Genomic DNA, 19784 nt, shown 5'->3' with positions numbered 1-19784 from the left:
CAACTAACATCGCACAAATAATACCCCAAAGCCCAGGATCCAGAGCGTGGAGCGCGCAGAGCGTTGAAGGGTGACGTTTCTCTGCTTTGCATTGATTTCTGTCGCGCTGTAGCTGAGAAATAGAAGACCTGAAAACCCATGCCGAAGTCACACGAACATCTACGTTGTACGTGAGCGAGTGCGGATGGGCAGAACAATTTCCTATGCTAACTTAATGGGGCGCTGCCAACTATCCCCAGTTTGGGATGCGGCCCTTTCAGGACCGTGCTAGTGCGGATGTTGGAACCAGTTTTCGGCATTTCCGTGGGTTTCTTAAGAGTTTCCGTCTCTGTTTTCTGTTGTATGTTAGTTTTGTTGTCCATAGTTGGTCCCACGAGTTGCGGAGAAGGGGAAAGGTCCGCCAGGGCAGAGATCCGCGATGCCCGGATAGTCCCTGAGCACACCGTTTGAGACTGGGCTAGGTGGTTAAGACCCTAAGCAGACCGCCAAAAAAATATTTTAGAATTAAGAATTATAATGTTTCAATGGTTTAGCTTCACGTTTCAACTGAGAATTGCTTCATAAAATGATTCGTTCTGCTTTCCTAACTGTAATATTATGACTAGCAACTAGCCATGCTACAGAAATCGCGTAGCCCTGATATTTTGATAAGCCCAACCCATTCAGCGCTGTCCGATTCCTTAGGCACCCCGATAATCAGCGATTCTAACCGAATACTACCTTATTTTAAGTGTAAATTTTTTATTTGTAAACGCAGGTATTAAATTTCTTTTCATGAAGATATATGCGCATAGGCGCATTCTGTTCTTTATTTGTACAGACTTAAGAGTTGACCTCCATTCTAATGATTTTATATTTATACCCGTTACTCGTAGAGTAAAAGGGTATACTAGATTCGTCGGAAAGTATGTAACAGGCAGAAGGAAGCGTTTCCGACCCCATAAAATATATTTGTTCTTGATCAGGATCACTAGCCGAATCGATCTAGCCATGTCCGTCTGTCCGTCTGTCCGTCTGTCCGTCCGTCCGTCTGTCCGTCTGTCCGTATGAACGCTGAGATCTCGGAAACTATAAGAGCTACAATACTGGGATTAGGCATGCAGATTCCTCAGATTCCTGCGCAGCGCAAGTTTGTTTCAGAAGAGTGCCATGCCCACTCTAACGCCCACAAACCGCCCAAAACTGTGGCTCCTACAGTTTTGATGCTAGAAATGTATTGTTCTCATCAATACCTACCGATTGACCTAAAAAAAATTTGCCACGCCCACTTTAACGCCCACAAACCGCCCACAAACTTCAAAAAATCGTAAATATGAACGCGGATATCTCAGAAAATATCAAAGATAGAGAAACGGGATTTAAGATTTAGATTCCCTAGGCCTGAGCGCAGCGCAAGTTTGTTACGCGAATATGCCACGCCCACTCTAACGCCCACAAACCTCCCAAATCTGTGGCGCCCATAATTTTCATGCTAGATACAAAATTTTAACTGAAATGTATTGGTCTCGTCAATACCTATCGATTGATTAAAAAAAAACTTTGCCACGCCCACTCTAACGCCCACAACGCTTAAATCTGTCTACCGCCGGTAGGTGGCGCATTTGCTGCTTGCATATCTCCATTTTCCTTGGGTCCCTTTAGCTGAGTAACGGGTATCTGATAGTCGAGGTACTCGACTATAGCGTTCTTCCTTGTTTATTGTTACTATTTTTCCTGGTCAAAATAAGTGGGCGCAACACATCAATACATGCCAACTTGCCGATGTGCATGTGTGCCGCTGTGTTTACTATTAATGAGGGCAAAAGGTGGTGAATTTCTCGTAAAATGAAACTAAATCCTTTAAACTAATGTAATTCCCTACAAAGTAATCCCCTCTCGATGAAATACACTTATGCCAGCGATTTTTACATTCCTCGAAACTTGCCAAATAGTACCTTTCCGGTAACGCATTTCCGAAATGCATTCCCCAAAGTCGTCTCTTGAGTTTTGGAAAATAGCCAGAATTCACACGGAGCCAAATGCGTTTAATTTTTGGCGAAATGGTCACGAAGAATGAGTGCAGTGTGAGACGGCGCAATATCGTAATGAAAAATCGCTCAAATAATATGCCGTAATAACAGTTTGGCCGGGTGGAAGACATTAATAGTGCACCAAAACACGAAAATTGACGAAAACAAATTCACCTTCCTTTTTGCCCACATGAACTAAAGTGATGAATGTACCAAATTAAAAAAATCATAATAAAGGGAAGATCCGAAAAAAAAATTATTTAAGGATTGCAATTAAGTTCTAATATCAACTTAGGTGAGGAAAAAGGATTTGGAATTCGACAAAATAGATGAATTATCTACATTAGCTATAATAGAAAATGCCCGTTTGCGTCAAAGCTTAAATATTTTGCTGGAGCGGGAGAATGAGTACATTTTAGATAGCAGTATCCTAAACAAGGATGGGTGTAACTCCCAGTTTCGGAAGAAAACTTCAAGGTCGAAGCGGCTAATAATTCAAATCAAGAATATATTACTAGTTAAGGTTCGAAACGCTATCTTCTTCCTGTGAAATACTTTCCAACCGTTTACCATTTTATTCCACGAGTAACGGTTATAGATACTTACTAAGTTCCACAGTTAAAAATATAATATAATACAAAGCGTTTTATTTAATGCGATATAAAATACAAAAATCGTTGGGTTTTTAGAGATAGAAAAGTTTGTCCGAAAGCGAATCGGCCACATCTCGTTGAATACTTTGTCCAATCAAAAAAGCCAGTTTGTGAGCATACTGAAAATACAATGAAATACAATTTAACATGAAAAGGTTATCTATCTTCGGCAAGCCGAAGTTTATATGCCCTTGCAGTTGATTTAGTCGAGTCCAATACTACTGGATTTCAAAATATTAATTCGAAAAAGGATAACGGTAGTTCCTCATAGAGTTGAGCCCTTAGATCACAGAAAAAAGTCAAAAAATTGTTTATGGATAATTTTTTTAAATGATTTTATACCAGAAATTTGTTGAAATTTATTTTTTTGGTATTTTTATATTTATCTCGAGTTTAAATTTACCAACTTAGGTGATATACTTTTTAGTTAACAACTACAATTGCCGAGAATATTGTGTGTCTGTGAAACTCGAATAAAATCCGACCGCAAATCGAAACGCGTAACATTTTAAAGTTACCGTCCAAACGAACCAAGCAAGGCATTTGGACAAAATGGTAAAATACATTTTATTTTGCTTGTTTAAAGTTTGTGGTTAATTTCAACACCAATATTTTATTCTATAATACGCAATCCTAATCAAGATTCGATAAGTGTAACAATCTTATACTAAGTTTTCTCTATTCTTATATTAACCAAGAAAGCCTAGTACTCAGATCGGCTAAGAGTTTCACTAGTCGAAAAATCTTATTTATTGCAGTGTTAGTGTTACCGAAGTTTTCAAAGTTCACCCGCAATGTATGTAGCATGGCCTTAGGTTAGGTTAGGTAGGAGTGGTTGGAGACTAAATATTAGTCCCCTCACTTAGGCCACAATGGGCCCCTTGTGATCCGTTTCCCTAGCTCATGGGTTTTCTGCCTTCGCGAAGTATTCTGTTCTTCTTAAGAAACATAAGAGTTTTTGGATGCTTACGCCCTGAATGGCCGCAAGGTTCGGAAGTGTGTAGCTACCTAGGGTTTGAAAGCGCTTTAGGTTATGCGCTGGGCAGAAGCATAGGAGGTGTTCGATGCTCTCCTCTTCGTCTATCTGTTTGCAGCTGCGGCAGAAGTCGTGGTTACTGAGTTCCAGCCTGAGCGCATGAGCCCCTATAAGACAGTGGCCCGTGAGGGCATTTAGGAGAGTGGAGATGTCCTTTTTGTTCTTTTCGAGTTGTAGTTTGGCCATGTGAGTCTAGAATTGTGGCATGTTGAGATTGAGTTCCAACGGTTGTTGGATAGTGTGTACAGTCTCTGCCTGAGATGGAGCTTGCAGGTAGCCATGGGGATACCCACCGTGTCCTTATCACGAATGATGTCGGCGGTTGTCCCCTGTCTTGCTAGCTCGTCTGCTATGCAGTTGCCCTCAATATTGCGGTGTTCAGGCACCCAGATGAGGTTGATTCTCAGATGAGTGACCATCTCGTTAAGAGATTTGCGGCATTCAGAGATTGTTTTTGAGTTCGTTGTGTAGGAGTCGAGGGCCCTGAGGGCTGCTTGACTATCCGAGAAGATGAAGATATCTATGTCATGATGTACTGACGTGTCCAGGTGGGTCATGGCTTCCTGAATTGCCATGACTTCCGCTTGGAAAACACTACAGTGGTCTGGTAGGCGGAATGAGACTTTTATGTCTAGTTCGGGGGAAAAGACTCCCCCACCTGTTTGGGAGTTAAGCTTGGATCCGTCCGTGTATATGTTGACGGCGTTTACGAATTGATGTGGGAGGTTGTCCCAGTCTGAACGGGTGGGTATATAAATTTTGTATCTTCTTTCGAAGTTGACTATGGGTGGGACGTAGTCTGTATAACGTGGTAGGGGTGAATGTTTTGATAGGATAATGGAGTGACCCGTGGAGCCCGTTGTCCATGCCGCTGCTTCACGGAGCCTCAGCGCTGTTGCAGATGCCCAGCTTTTGGCAAGTAGGTCCAGGGGTTGGAGATCGAGAATTGTGTTCAGCCCCACTGATGCAGAGCTCTGCGCTCCTTTGGATCTTGTGAAGGATCCGGAGGTTGCAGTTCTTATCTAGAGAAGGCCACCAAACGATGTTTCCGTAGAGGAGAATGGCTATTGCAGTATATAGCCAGTGAACTATCATGGGGGAGATACCCCACTTCCTCCCTATGGCTTTTTTACAAGCGAAGAGGGCTATGGCCGCTTTGCGTGTGCGATCTATGATGTTATCAGTCCAGAGGAGCTTTTTGTCAAGAATGACACCTAGGTACTTTGCTTGGTTGCTAAAGGTTAGGCGCGTTTGGTGTAGTTTTGGGGGAACTAGAATTGGTACCTTGTACTTCCTTGTAAAGAGAACTAGTTCGGTCTTTTCCGGGTTAACTCCCAGTCCACAGCCAGCCGGCCACCGGGAAAGGGTGGATAGGGCTGTCTCCATTAGATTACAAAGGGTTTGCGGGAATTCGCCCTGCAGTAGGATAACCACGTCATCCGCGTAGGCTACCACTTTTGTGCCCGCCTCTTCTAGAAGTGATAGCAGTTTGTTGACCACTAAAACCCATAGAAGAGGTGAGAGTACGCCCCCTTGTGGGGTTCCTCTACTGACATTCCTGGTTGAGTGGGCCGATCCCATAGTGGAGTGCACTACCCTGCTGGTTAGCATGGTGTGAATGAGTCCCACTATGGGCCGCTCAATGCCCAGTTCAGTCAGAGCACCAGTAATCGCCGTTGGGGTGACGTTGTTGAAGGCGCCTTCTATGTCTAGAAACGCTGCAAGAGAGTATTCCTTATTGTGGAAGCCTCGTTCTATACTGTACACTAGAGAGTGGAGGGCGGTATCGGTTGATCTACCCTTACGGTACGCATGCTGTGCGTCAGAGAGTAGGCTATGGTCGATGGTTAGTCTGATATAGGTGTCAATTAGCCTTTCCAGGGTCTTCAACAAGAAGGAAGAGAGACTGATCGGGCGGAAGTCCTTTGGGTTGGTGTGGGAGGGCTTGCCGGCTTTCGGTATAAAAATTACCTTAACGTCCAGCCACCTTGTTGGAATATGGTTTAGAGCAAGGCAGCCGTGGAAGATGGCTGTCAGCCAGGGAAGGGACATATCTAATGTCCGTTGTAGCTGGGCCGGGAAGAACCCATCTGGGCCAGGTGATTTGAAGGGCTTAAAAGAGTTAACAGCCCACTGAATGCGGTCAGGGTTTGAAATGTTGTCAATACTCTGGTCGTCTAGATTCACCTCTATGTGGAGGTCCTCCACTACCTGGGTATTGTTAGGGAAGTGTGTGTCTAACAGTAGTTCAAGGGTTTCCTGACTGTTTTCCGTCCAGCCATCAGCATTGGTTTTAAGATAGCCAATGGTAGCTGGAGCTTTAGCTAGAATTCTTCTGAGTCTGGATGCCTCCGCAGTAGATTCTATGCTACTGCAGAAGTTAGCCCAGGCTTTTGGTTTTGATATTCTTATTTCCTTTTTGTATAGGCTTAGTTTTGAATGATATAGATTCCAGGAGGATTCGCTATTGTTATATTTAGCTTTATTGAAGTAAGTTCTACACTCTCTTTTAAGGTTCGCCAGGGTTGGGTTCCACCATGGAGGTTTGTGCTTTGTTTTGACTGTTCTACTTGGGCAAGCCCTTTTTAAGGCCTCACCGCAGATATCAGTAAAAGTGTTAACTAGGTTATCTAATTCTTGACGGTTGCGTATGCGTGTCGGGGGAGCGAGTAGGTTCCTGTTGAGGAGATTTTTGTAGTATCCCCAGTTGGTTAATCTTAGATTAGTGATGTTCTCGGCGGGAGAATGGTCTAGGCTTATTGTAAATTCTATGTAACGGTGGTCTGAGAATGAGTGTTCGATCCCCACCTTCCACGCTTCTAGTTGGTTAAGTAGGGGATCAGATATTAGAGTAATGTCTAGTACTTCCCTCCTATTTCTAGTGATGAAAGTTGGGTCATTACCTTTGTTGCAGATGAATAGATTTGATTGAAGGAGATAATCGTAGAGTAACTCACCCCTTTCGTTGGTGTTTGTACTTCCCCATTGTGTGTGGTGAGAGTTAGCGTCCCCACCCAGGATGAGTTCCTTAGATGAGTGAGTGCGTATGAGTTGTTGTGTGGTGGTGTTTGGTAGTGGCCCTTCGTAGTCGTGAGCCAGATAGAATGATGCTATGGTGTGATGGGTGTGTTCGCTTAGCTCCAGTCTGACCGTGGTAAGGTCGCCTTCGCTAAACTGTGGAATAAGAAATGTGTTAAAGTGTGTTTTTGTAAGAATGCAGGTTCTGGTTTTACCCTTGTCCTTGGTGTAAAATAGCTTGTATAGGGGGGTTGATAAGCCACAGATGTTGTTACCAACAATCCATGGCTCTTGAATGAGGACTACGTCTATGTTGCCTGTTGCCAGGCGGGTGAGGAGGGCAGCGGATGCTGCCTTGCTGTGGTGCAGATTAATTTGCAGAAACTGCACCATCTTTGGGACTGGGGTCGGGCTGGGTACCCTCCGCTTCCTCCGCTATGTCCTGGAGGACAGAGCGCCCTGGTCTGGTTGTGTCCTGGGTGCACAGCTGTTTCAGGCTCTCCGTCAGCTCCGAGTCGGTTGACACGTAGCCGGTGAGGGTGGCCTCCTCGTGATCTGGTTCGTCGTCGCTCGGGGGTTCGTACGACGCACAGGCAGCCAGGTTGTCTGCCGCTATCTTATCTGTGTCATAAATACGAAGCTGCACCTTATCGAACCCGTAGTTCACTCTGTGCTGTTGGGCTGCGAGGGGTTCCAAGCATGCTTGGTTTAGGAGGATGACCACGCTCATGGTGACTCGCTCGGTCTTCTCCACCTTGACCACCTTCCAACCGTCTGTTGGAAGTTTTGGGTTGAACCTGGTCAGCAGGCTGAGTATAGCCTCTGGTTCCGATGGTTCCGACGGCAGCCACACCCTCGCTCTCGGTCGAGACGGGATGTCTGCAGCCTCACAAACTGCCAGCTTGGCCCCGGGGTAGACCTCGCCGACTTTGTCAATTGCAGCCTTGTAGAGTGCTGCCGATCTCTCGTCTTCGCAGGCGATCAACTTTACGTTGCCCTGGTACCACCCTGCATCTGTGCAATCGGGTGGCGGTCCTGGGTTTTCGTCCAGCACTTTCAAGGCCACTGTCGCAAGGGCCCGTCTAACCAGACCCCAATGGTTTCTTGGGATCCTTCCGCCTTCATCTCTCTGGTCGATGACTCCAATGATCTTCCGATCCTTTACCACTTCCGCAAAGGATCTCGACCATGTGCCGCGGTTGGTTACTTTGGCCTTCTTGCTCGCTGGTTGAGCTGACTCCATCGACCTCTCACGCTTGTTGCTGGTAGTCATAGCGATGTCGAAATCTGGGATAACTGCCTTCGCCCAGGCTATGTCCTCTTGGATTTTCTGGTAATCCAATTTCGAGGTCTGATCCTCACGTATCGGATTGGTGGCCAGCCGTTTGAGGATCCTAGAAGCCTTCTTTCTTTCAAGAGGTCCTGCCTGGTTAGGTGGAACCCTCTTAAACTCCTTTGCCCTGGTACTCACCACGAGACCGGCTTTGGCGCTCCCCTCAGGTTGGAGTGGCTGGTTAGCCACACCTACGCTGGTGGGAGGCTTGGGCTTGTCGCTATGGCGAGTTGGGCTTAGCCGGCTGCGTTGTTCGCTGGCCTTGGCAGGGGTAGACGTCACGTGGACTGGGGTAGTCAGAGCCGTGATCTTGCTCTTTCTTTCGTCGTTGGTTACGACTTCCGACTTTATAAGAGTGTCGGGCTCTCGTTTTGTGCAGTCTTTTTGTTTAGTATTAGTTAAGTTCTCCATGTTAAATCCCACGAGCTGCGGAGAAAGGACAGGTCCACCCGGGCAGAGATCCGCCTTACCCGGGTAAGGCTGACTTAGAACAGGCGGTCGCCACTTGCCTGAGCTCACCGTTAGAGACTGAGTTATTTGATGACTCGGGCTCCCAGCCAGATTGACTCTCGGCACGGTACGAGTGACACCTTAGTCCAGCCCGGGGTGAGATGAGTTGTGTGGGTAGGGAAGAGGTAGGTTCAAAGAGTGTGGGAAGGGGTGTGTGTGAGCTATTTGTCGGAGGCGGCAGCACAAGCGCGACGTCGGTACTGCTACGGCGCAGATACCCGCTGACTGTCCGGGGCTACTTATTTGCGCTTCGTGTTGGGGGCTTGGCGGTAGCCGGGCCGTGTCCAACTTCCACGCTTATTCGTAGCTACCCTGGAGAACCAGGGCGCTCGCTATCCGCAACCTGCGACCCGTTCGGTAGCCTTCAGCTTGGCGCCCTCAGAGCCATCCCACTAGCTCTTTGGCCTTACTGTCAAGCACTTGGGGTTATTGGCAAACGGAAAACATATCAATTGGAGAAATTTAAAAAGGAGGAGTCTGCTGGTACACAAAGAAAGTAAAATAAAAATAAATGGAATGTTCAACGAATGTTTTTATCTTTGTAAATTTGTAGTTTAAAGCTTCCTTAACGTCCCACGAATGCTTCGCCATCTTTCCCGCTCCACCGCAGTCCAGCTCCGAGTCCCAATGGGCATATTGGACCTTGAGCCGGATTGGGAACGGGGTTGATCCGCTGATGCTGCAGGAAGTCACCCAGCATCCTGGCAGTGGCTGGCTATGGCTTCTCCAACTGTTCCTTAGTTGTCGCCCTATTTTTCTTCTCCCTATAAAAGCCAGCGGGTCCTCCAGCTTCGCTTAAGCTGCCAAGTAGCTGGTGATGGTGTTGTCTGGAGTCCTAATGAAGAGGTCGTCGGAGATCGTATTACTGGCGGTTTTGCCAAAAAGATACTTCTATTAGTACAACGTAACCAAATTCTTCTGGCCAGATCTTACTTTCTATACGAAGACACGCTCGGTAGGATGTCCATGTAGAGAGCGAAGTCCCACTCGGCATGTTCCATCGCACTGGGATTCTCTAGTGGATCTCCTCCCGCATTTCAACTATTCTGCGGATTTGCCCCTGTTGTGGTATTGCTTCATGTCGGTGAAATCCCACAATAAAGGACAACAGCTTGGATTAGGCGTCCTATTTCATCTGCACTGACCTCCTGCAGTCGATTTTGGGGTTTACCTTCCATTTTTAATTTTTAGTTTCCACATCGCCTTTGCACGATAACCGCCAAAGATCAAGTTTCTTATTCTTTGGGCCGCGGCTAACGGCGTTCATCGAAATTCACTTGCTAAACCTGGTATTTCCTTAGCTCATTTAAGTACCGCGCTGAAAAACAGACCCGGCGAAAAGCGTTAGCCGCGTATTTGCCTCTCGCTCACTGCTATGGTTAGCTCGCGGTTTTCGTCGATGTGAGTACTAGGCTGAAGTCTGTAACCACGAAGTCTGTGACCACGAAGTCTGTAACAACGAAGTCTGTAACCACGAAGTCTGTAACCACGAAGTCTGTAATTCCGATGCTTGTCAATATGAATTTTGTACACACTTGGACTCGAACTTTTTGGCTGATTTACTACCTCCTTAACTGGAGGCTTCAACAGTATGATTTGGCGAGTAAAAGCTTTGCCCCTGAAATTTGAATTTCAGTATTGATCAATTTAATGGGGTTTATGATATTCCGGAAACCGAGCTTGCAGTTGAAGTGGCGGGCGTGTCTCGTGCGAGCTCCGGGAAAAGTGCAAGAAAGTTGATGAATAAAATGCAAACAAAACACAAAAACCTGTTTAATTTCAAATAAGCGAAAAAACGGTAAAACTCATAAAGTCAGTGTAACGACCTAAACAAGTTTATATATATTTTATTTTATTAAAATAAATAAGTGATACGCTAAAAAAGCTCAATGAGCAACGAACAAAATAAAGAGCGACTTCTTGCTTAGCCTTCCTATATCTTTGATTCCTTCCAGCGATTCACAATAGTTACTCCAAGATTCTCTCTTCGCTCCTAAGATCGCTCTCTTGTACTTTCTATGTAGTACCATGTATGGTTCCCTTATCTTGGTATCATAGCTGATATTGAAATCTCTGCGCACGCTTTTTCTAAGTTCGCATAGCTTCTTGGTCCGTGTATGTTTACTTTGAGAAGGAGATTTTGCACGTTTCCTTGAAGGCGTTTGTTAGTATATTCGTGAGCTCTCTTACGTCCTTGTCCAGAGCCTCGGCAGAGGTTTGTTTAAACTTGTATTGGACAATTTTATCAAACTGAAGTGTCATAGAAAATATACATGTGGTCTGAGAAGGAATTTTGTTTCCGCACAATCCATTTCTCACCTTTGTGAGTCCGCCAGAACGGCTGATCGACATTCGACATTGGTTGCTGGCGTGGTAAATAAAGGCCTGTCGTTGATGACCATGTGGTCCAACAGCTTTTTGGCGTCCTCGACCTCCTCCAGTACCTCACCCGATTATTCCGAATCGGACCTTGTGGTCCAGCTTCTCTAGCTGCGGCAGTCAACGTTGACGTCATTTCCTTCTCTACCTTGAGGAAGGCCCAGTCGCAAAAGGGTGGTTAAAACACAAAAAAAAAAAAGAACGCCACAAAAATTAAGAATTATAATGTTTATATGGTTTAGCTTCACGTTTCGACTGAGAATTGCTCCATAAGATGATCCGTTCTGCTTTCCTAACTGTAAAATTATGGCTTGCAACTAGCCGTGCTACAGAAATCGCTCAGTGCTGATATTTTGATAAGCCCAACCCATTCAGCGCTGTCCGATTCCTTAGGCACCCCGATAATCAGCGATTATAACCGAATACTACCTTATTTTAAGTGTAAATTTGTTATTTGTAAACGCAGGTATTAAATTTCATTTCATGCAGATATATGCGCATAGGCGCATTCTGTTCTTTATTTTTACAGACTTAAGAGTTGACCTCCATTCTAATGACTTTATATTATATTGTTACTACTTTTCCTGGTCAAAATAAGTGGGCGCAATACATCAATTCATGCCAACTTGCCGATGTGCATGTGTGCCGCTGTGTTTACTAATAATGAGGTCAAAAGGTGAGGTGAATTTGTTTGTGAAATAAAACCTCTCATTTATTCCTTTAAACTAATTTAATTCCTACAAAATAATCCCCTCTCGATGAAATACACTTATGCCAGAGATTTTTACATTCCTCGAAACATGCCAAATAGCACCTTTCCGGTATATCAACTCGAAACGCATTCCCCGGAGTGGTCTCTTGAGTTTTGGAAAACAGCCAGAATTCACACGGAGCCAAATGCGTTCAATTTTTGGCGAAATGGAAACGAAGAATGAGTGCAGTGTGAGACGGCGCAATATCGTAATGAAAAATCGCTCAAATAATATGCCGTAATAACAGTTTGGCCGGGTGGAAGACATTAATAGTGCACCAAAACACGAAAATCGACGAAAACAAATTCACCTTCCTTTTTGCCCACATGAACTAAAGTGAAGAATGTACTAAATTAAAAAAATCATAATAAAGGGAAGATCCGAAAAAAAAATAATTTGAGGATTGCACCTTCGACGTACACATGTTCTGATATCAACTTAGGTGACGAAAAAGGATTTGGAATTCGACGAAATAGATGCATTATCTACATTAGCTACAATAGAAAATGCCCGTTTGCATCAAAGCTTAAATATTTTGCTGGAGCGGGAGAATGAGTAAATTTTAGGTAGCAGTATCCTAAACAAGGATCGGTGTAACTCCCAATTTCGGAAGAAAGCTTTAAGATCGAAGCGGCTAATAATCCAAATCAAGAATATATTACTAGTTAAGGTTCGAAACGCATTGTTCTTCCTGTGAAGTACTTTCCAACCGTTTACCATTTTATTCCACGAGTAACGGGTTAAGATACTTACTAAGTTCCACAGTTAAAAATATAATATAATACAAAGCGTTTTATTCAATGCGATATAAAATACAAAAATCGTTGGGTTTTTAGAGATAGAAAAGTTTGTCCGAAAGCGAATCGGCCACATCTCGTTGAATACTTTGTCCAATCAAAAAAGCCAGTTTGTGAGCATACTGAAAAAATTGATATTTTAATTATGATTAGTTCAATGAAATACAATTTAACATGAAAAGGTTATCTATCTTCGGCAAGCCGAAGTTTATATGCCCTTGCAGTTTATATAGTCGAGTCAAATACTGGATTTCGAAAATAATAATTCGAAAAAGGATAACGGTAGTTCCTGATAGAGTTGAGCCCTTAGATCACAGAAAAAAGTCAAAAAATTGTTTATGGATAATTTTTTTTAATGAATATATAGCAGAAATTTGTTGGTATTTTTTTTTCCCTGCGAGGCCGGAAAGCTTTTCTTTATCAGTAATAAATATATATTGTAATAAATATATAATAATAACATATTTAATAATAATAGATACAATAATAAACTATTAAGCCCGACTAGCCCTTCTGAGACTGGGTTAAAGGAGTGGGTCGAAGACACACGTTAATGGGCACCTAAGAAAAAATAAGAGAAGAAGAAATAAAGAAATGGATGTACGAAGATTTCTTTTGCGAAGTCATTCCATGCGTAGCTGCATCGATCACTTCGATCCTGTTACGTACGCCCTCCCGCATACAAAGATTCACCCCAGCGAAAAAACTGGCCCTGGAGAAGTTAAAGCTACATCGGAGCCTGAACAGAGCAAGTTCCAAAACAGACAATTAATAAAAAACAAGGAAGAACGCTATAGTCGAGTACCTCGACTATCAGATACCCGTTACTCAGCTAAAGGGACCAAAGGAAAATGGAGATATGCAAGCAGCAAATGCGCCACCTACCGGCGGTAGACAGATTTAAGCGTTGTGGGCGTTAGAGTGGGCGTGGCAAAGTTTTTTTTAAATCAATCGATAGGTATTGACGAGACCAATACATTTCAGTTTAAATTTTTTATCTACCATGAAAATTGTGGGCGCCACAGACTTGGGCGGTTTGTGGGCGTTGGAGTGGGCGTGGCATATTCGCGTAATAAACTTGCGCTGCGCTCAAGCCTACGGAATCTAAATCTGAAATCTCGTTTCTCTATCTTTGATATTTTCCGAGATATCCGCGTACATATTTACGATTTTTTGAAGTTTGTGGGCGGTTTGTGGGCGTTAAAGTGGGCGTGGCAAACTTTTTTTAGGTCAGTCGGTAGGTATTGATGAGAACAATACATTTCAGTTAAAATTTTTGTTCTAGCATCAAAACTGTAGGAGCCACAGTTTTGGGCGGTTTGTGGGCGTTAGAGTGGGCGTGGCACTCTTTTGAAACAAACTTGCGCTGCGCAGGAATCTCAGGAATCTGCATGCCTAATCCCAGTATTGTAACTCTTATAGTTTCCAAGATCTCAGCGTTCATACGGACAGACGGACAGACGGACAGACGGACAGACGGACAGACGGACATGGCTAGATCGACTCGGCTAGTGATCCTGATCAAGAATATATATACTTTATGAGGTCGGAAACGCTTCCTTCTGCCTGTTACATACTTTCCGACGAATCTAGTATACCCTTTTACTCTACGAGTAACGGGTATAAAAAGGCGAATAAATTGAAATTAATTACAAACAAAAGTGAATCGCCATACCAATTAAAAACAATTTGCTAGTGCATGCATTTATGAATGCAAGTGAAACAGAACCAACAAATTCGTTGAACAAGAAATCAGAGCTGCACCGAACAGCCCCAGCCCGAGCTTTGGGACTGACGTGTGCCGCAGTGGAACTCCCATACGATGCAAACATACTGCCATAGTGTTATTTTTTTGTGTAACGTAGCTTTTGTGTTATGTTTTTGTGAACCGCCAACTAACATCGCACAAATAATACCCCAAAGCCCAGGATCCAGAGCGTGGAGCGCGCAGAGCGTTGAAGGGTGACGTTTCTCTGCTTTGCATTGATTTCTGTCGCGCTGTAGCTGAGAAATAGAAGACCCGAAAACCCATGCCGAAGTCACACGAACATCTACGTTGTACGTGAGCGAGTGCGGATGGGCAGAATAATTTCCTATGCTAACTTAATGGGGCGCTGCCAACTATCCCCAGTTTGGGATGCGGCCCTTTCAGGACCGTGCTAGTGCGGATGTTGGAACCAGTTTTCGGCATTTCCGTGGGTTTCTTAAGAGTTTCCGTCTCTGTTTTCTGTTGTATGTTAGTTTTGTTGTCCATAGTTGGTCCCACGAGTTGCGGAGAAGGGGAAAGGTCCTCCAGGGCAGAGATCCGCGATGCCCGGATAGTCCCTGAGCACACCGTTTGAGACTGGGCTAGGTGGTTAAGACCCTAAACAGACCGCCAAAAAATATTTTAGAATTAAGAATTATAATGTTTCAATGGTTTAGCTTCACGTTTCAACTGAGAATTGCTTCATAAAATGATTCGTTCTGCTTTCCTAACTGTAATATTATGACTAGCAACTAGCCATGCTACAGAAATCGCGCAGCCCTGATATTTTGATAAGCCCAACCCATTCAGCGCTGTCCGATTCCTTAGGCACCCCGATAATCAGCGATTCTAACCGAATACTACCTTATTTTAAGTGTAAATTTTTTATTTCTAAACGCAGGTATTAAATTTCTTTTCATGAAGATATATGCGCATAGGCGCATTCTGTTCTTTATTTGTACAGACTTAAGAGTTGACCTCCATTCGAATGATTTTATATTTTATTGTTACTATTTTTCCTGGTCAAAATAAGTGGGCGCAACACATCAATACATGCCAACTTGCCGATGTGCATGTGTGCCGCTGTGTTTATTATTAATGAGGGCAAAAGGTGGTGAATTTGCTCGTAAAATGAAACTAAATCCTTTAAACTAATGTAATTCCCTACAAAGTAATCCCCTCTCGATGAAATACACTTATGCCAGCGATTTTTACATTCCTCGAAACTTGCCAAATAGTACCTTTCCGGTAACGCATTTCCGAAACGCATTCCCCAAAGTCGTCTCTTGAGTTTTGGAAAATAGCCAGAATTCACACGGAGCCAAATGCGTTTAATTTTTGGCGAAATGGTCACGAAGAATGAGTGCAGTGTGAGACGGCGCAATATCGTAATGAAAAATCGCTCAAATAATATGCCGTAATAACAGTTTGGCCGGGTGGAAGACATTAATAGTGCACCAAAACACGAAAATTGACGAAAACAAATTCACCTTCCTTTTTGCCCACATGAACTAAAGTGATGAATGTACCAAATTAAAAAAATCATAATAAAGGGAAGATCCGAAAAAAAAATTATTTAAGGATTGCAATTAAGTTCTGATATCAACTTAGGTGAGGAAAAAGGATTTGGAATTCGACAAAATAGATGCATTATCTACATTAGCTATAATAGAAAATGCCCGTTTGCGTCAAAGCTTAAATATTTTGCTGGAGCGGGAGAATGAGTACATTTTAGATAGCAGTATCCTAAACAAGGATGGGTGTAACTCCCAGTTTCGGAAGAAAACTTCAAGATCGAAGCGGCTAATAATTCAAATCAAGAATATATTACTAGTTAAGGTTCGAAACGCTTTCTTCTTCCTGTGAAATACTTTCCAACCGTTTACCATTTTATTCCACGAGTAACGGTTATAGATACTTACTAAGTTCCACAGTTAAAAATATAATATAATACAAAGCGTTTTATTTAATGCGATATAAAATACAAAAATCGTTGGGTTTTTAGAGATAGAAAAGTTTGTCCGAAAGCGAATCGGCCACATCTCGTTGAATACTTTGTCCAATCAAAAAAGCCAGTTTGTGAGCATACTGAAAAAATTGATATTTTAATTATGACTAGTTCAATGAAATACAATTTAACATGAAAAGGTTATCTATCTTCAGCAAGCCGAAGTTTATATGCCCTTGCAGTTGATATAGTCGAGTCAAATAATACTGGATTTCGAAAATAATAATTCGAAAAAGGATAACGGTAGTTCCTGATAGAGTTGAGCCCTCAGATCACAGAAAAAAGTCAAAAAATTGTTTATGGATAATTTTTTTAAATGATTTTATACCAGAAATTTGTTGAAATTTATTTTTTTGGTATTTTTATATTTATCTCGAGTTTAAATTTACCAACTTAGGTGATATACTTTTTAGTTAACAACTACAATTGCCGAGAATATTGTGTGTCTGTGAAACTCGAATAAAATCCGACCGCAAATCGAAACGCGTAACATTTTAAAGTTACCGTCCAAACGAACCAAGCAAGGCATTTGGACAAAATGGTAAAATACATTTTATTTTGCTTGTTTAAAGTTTGTGGTTAATTTCAACACCAATATTTTATTCTATAATACGCAATCCTAATCAAGATTCGATAAGTGTAACAATCTTATACTAAGTTTTCTCTATTCTTATATTAACCACGAAAGCCTAGTACTCAGATCGGCTAAGAGTTTCACTAGTCGAAAAATCTTATTTATTGCAGTGTTAGTGTTACCGAAGTTTTCAAAGTTCACCCGCAATGTATGTAGCATGGCCTTACTGTCAAGCACTTGGGGTAATTGGCAAACGGAAAACATATCAATTGGAAAAATTTAAAAAGGAGGAGTCTGCTGGTACACAAAGAAAGTAAAATAAAAATAAATGGAATGTTCAACGAATGTTTTTATCTTTGTAAATTTGTAGTTTAAAGCTTCCTTAACGTCCCACGAATGCTTCGCCATCTCTCCCGCTCCACCGCAGTCCAGCTCCGAGTCCCAATGGGCATATTGGACCTTGAGGAAGTGTGAGCCGGATTGGGAACGGGGTTGATCCGCTGATGCTGCAGGAAGTCACCCAGCATCCTGGCAGTGGCTGGCTATGGCTTCTCCAACTGTTCCTTAGTTGTCGCCCTATTTTTCTTCTCCCTATAAAAGCCAGCGGGTCCTCCAGCTTCGCTTAAGCTGCCAAGTAGCTGGTGATGGTGTTGTCTGGAGTCCTAATGAAGAGGTCGTCGGAGATCGTATTACTGGCGGTTCTGCCAAAAAGATACTTCTATTAGTACAACGTAACCAAATTCTTCTGGCCAGATCTTACTTTCTATACGAAGACACGCTCGGTAGGATGTCCATGTAGAGAGCGAAGTCCCACTCGGCATGTTCCATCGCACTGGGATTCTCTAGTGGATCTCCTCCCGCATTTCAACTATTCTGCGGATTTGCCCCTGTTGTGGTATTGCTTCATGTCGGTGAAATCCCACAATAAAGGACAACAGCTTGGATTAGGCGTCCTATTTCATCTGCACTGACCTCCTGCAGTCGATTTTGGGGTTTTCCTTCCATTTTTAATTTTTAGTTTCCACATCGCCTTTGCACGATAACCGCCAAAGATCAAGTTTCTTATTCTTTGGGCCGCGGCTAACGGCGTTCATCGAAATTCACTCGCTAAACCTGGTATTTTTTCTGGTATTTCCTTAGCTCATTTAAGTACCGCGCTGAAAAACAGACCCGGCGAAAAGCGTTAGCCGCGTATTTGCCTCTCGCTCACTCCTATGGTTAGCTCGCGGTTTTCGTCGATGTGAGTACTAGGCTGAAGTCTGTAACCACGAAGTCTGTAACCACGAATTCTGTGACCACGAAGTCTGTAACAACGAAGTCTGTAACCACGAAGTCTGTAACCACGAAGTCTGTAATTCCGATGCTTGTCAATATGAATTTTATATTTGTTGAACGTTGATGCACTAAGAGCAGTACAAACAAGTGGCCCAAACGACACCAAGCACGTGCTTGTTACGCGCGGGCCCATTTTTATTTCGGGCAAATACGGTTCGCGAGGAAGGTACATAGAACAAACAAGGACAGGACAAAACATAGATCAACAAGACTAAAGCAAATGAGCTAAGATTTTAGTTTTTAATACAGGGATAGAGGTTGAGGAACAAATTAAATGATATAGGTTGTTATAATTATTACAAAGAACGCGAAAAGGCTCATGCTGACTAAAATTAGATGAACATCGTGGCAAGTTTATAGGATAGTAGTTTCGCATTAGTTTAACAGGAACATTGAAAGTAAGGCGGCTTACCAAATCTACAGAATCAATATCGCCTCTGATACACACTTGGACTCGAACTTTTTGGCTGATTTACTACCTTCTTAACTGGAGGCTTCAACAGTATGATTTGGCGAGTAAAAGCTTTGCCCCTGAAATTTGAATTTCAGTATTGATCAATTTAATGGGGTTTATGATATTCCGGAAACCGAGCTTGCAGTTGAAGTGGCGGACGTGTCTCGTGCGAGCTCCGGGAAAAGTGCAAGAAAGTTGATGAATAAAATGCAAACAAAACACAAAAACCTGTTTAATTTCAAATAAGCGAAAAAAACGCTAAAACTCATAAAATCAGTGTAACGACCTAAACAAGTTTATATATATTTTATTTTATTAAAATAAATAAGTGACACGCTAAAAAAGCTCAATGAGCAACGAACAAAATAAAGAGCGACTTCTTGCTTAGCCTTTCTATATCTTTGATTCCTTCCAGCGATTCACAATAGTTACTCCAAGATTCTCTCTTGGCTCCTAAGATCGCTCTCTTGTACTTTCTATGTAGTACCATGTATGGTTCCCTTATCTTGGTATCATAGCTGATATTGAAATCTCTGCGCACGCTTTTTCTAAGTTCGCATAGCTTCTTGGTCCGTGTATGTTTACTTTGAGAAGGAGATTTTGCACGTCTCCTTGAAGGCGTTTGTTAGTATATTCGTGAGCTCTCTTACGTCCTTGTCCAGAGCCTCGGCAGAGGTTTGTTTAAACTTGTATTGGACAATTTTATCAAACTGAAGTGTCATAGAAAATATACATGTGGTCTGAGAAGGAATTTTGTTTCCGCACAATCCATTTCTCACCTTTGTGAGTCCGCCAGAACGGCTGATCGACATTCGACATTGGTTGCTGGCGTGGTAAATAAAGGCCTGTCGTTGATGACCATGTGGTCCAACAGCTTTTTGGCGTCCTCGACCTCCTCCAGTACCTCACCCGATTATTCCGAATCGGACCTTGTGGTCCAGCTTCTCTAGCTGCGGCAGTCAACGTTGACGTCATTTCCTTCTCTACCTTGAGGAAGGCCCAGTCGCAAAAGGGTGGTTAAAACACAAAAAAAAAAGAACGCCACAAAAATTAAGAATTATAATGTTTATATGGTTTAGCTTCACGTTTCGACTGAGAATTGCTCCATAAGATGATCCGTTCTGCTTTCCTAACTGTAAAATTATGGCTTGCAACTAGCCGTGCTACAGAAATCGCTCA

This window comes from Drosophila subpulchrella, unplaced genomic scaffold (genome assembly GCF_014743375.2).
Source record: "Drosophila subpulchrella strain 33 F10 #4 breed RU33 unplaced genomic scaffold, RU_Dsub_v1.1 Primary Assembly Seq28, whole genome shotgun sequence".
Classification (NCBI taxonomy): Eukaryota; Metazoa; Arthropoda; class Insecta; order Diptera; family Drosophilidae; genus Drosophila; species Drosophila subpulchrella.
This window is presented reverse-complemented; position numbering follows the sequence as displayed.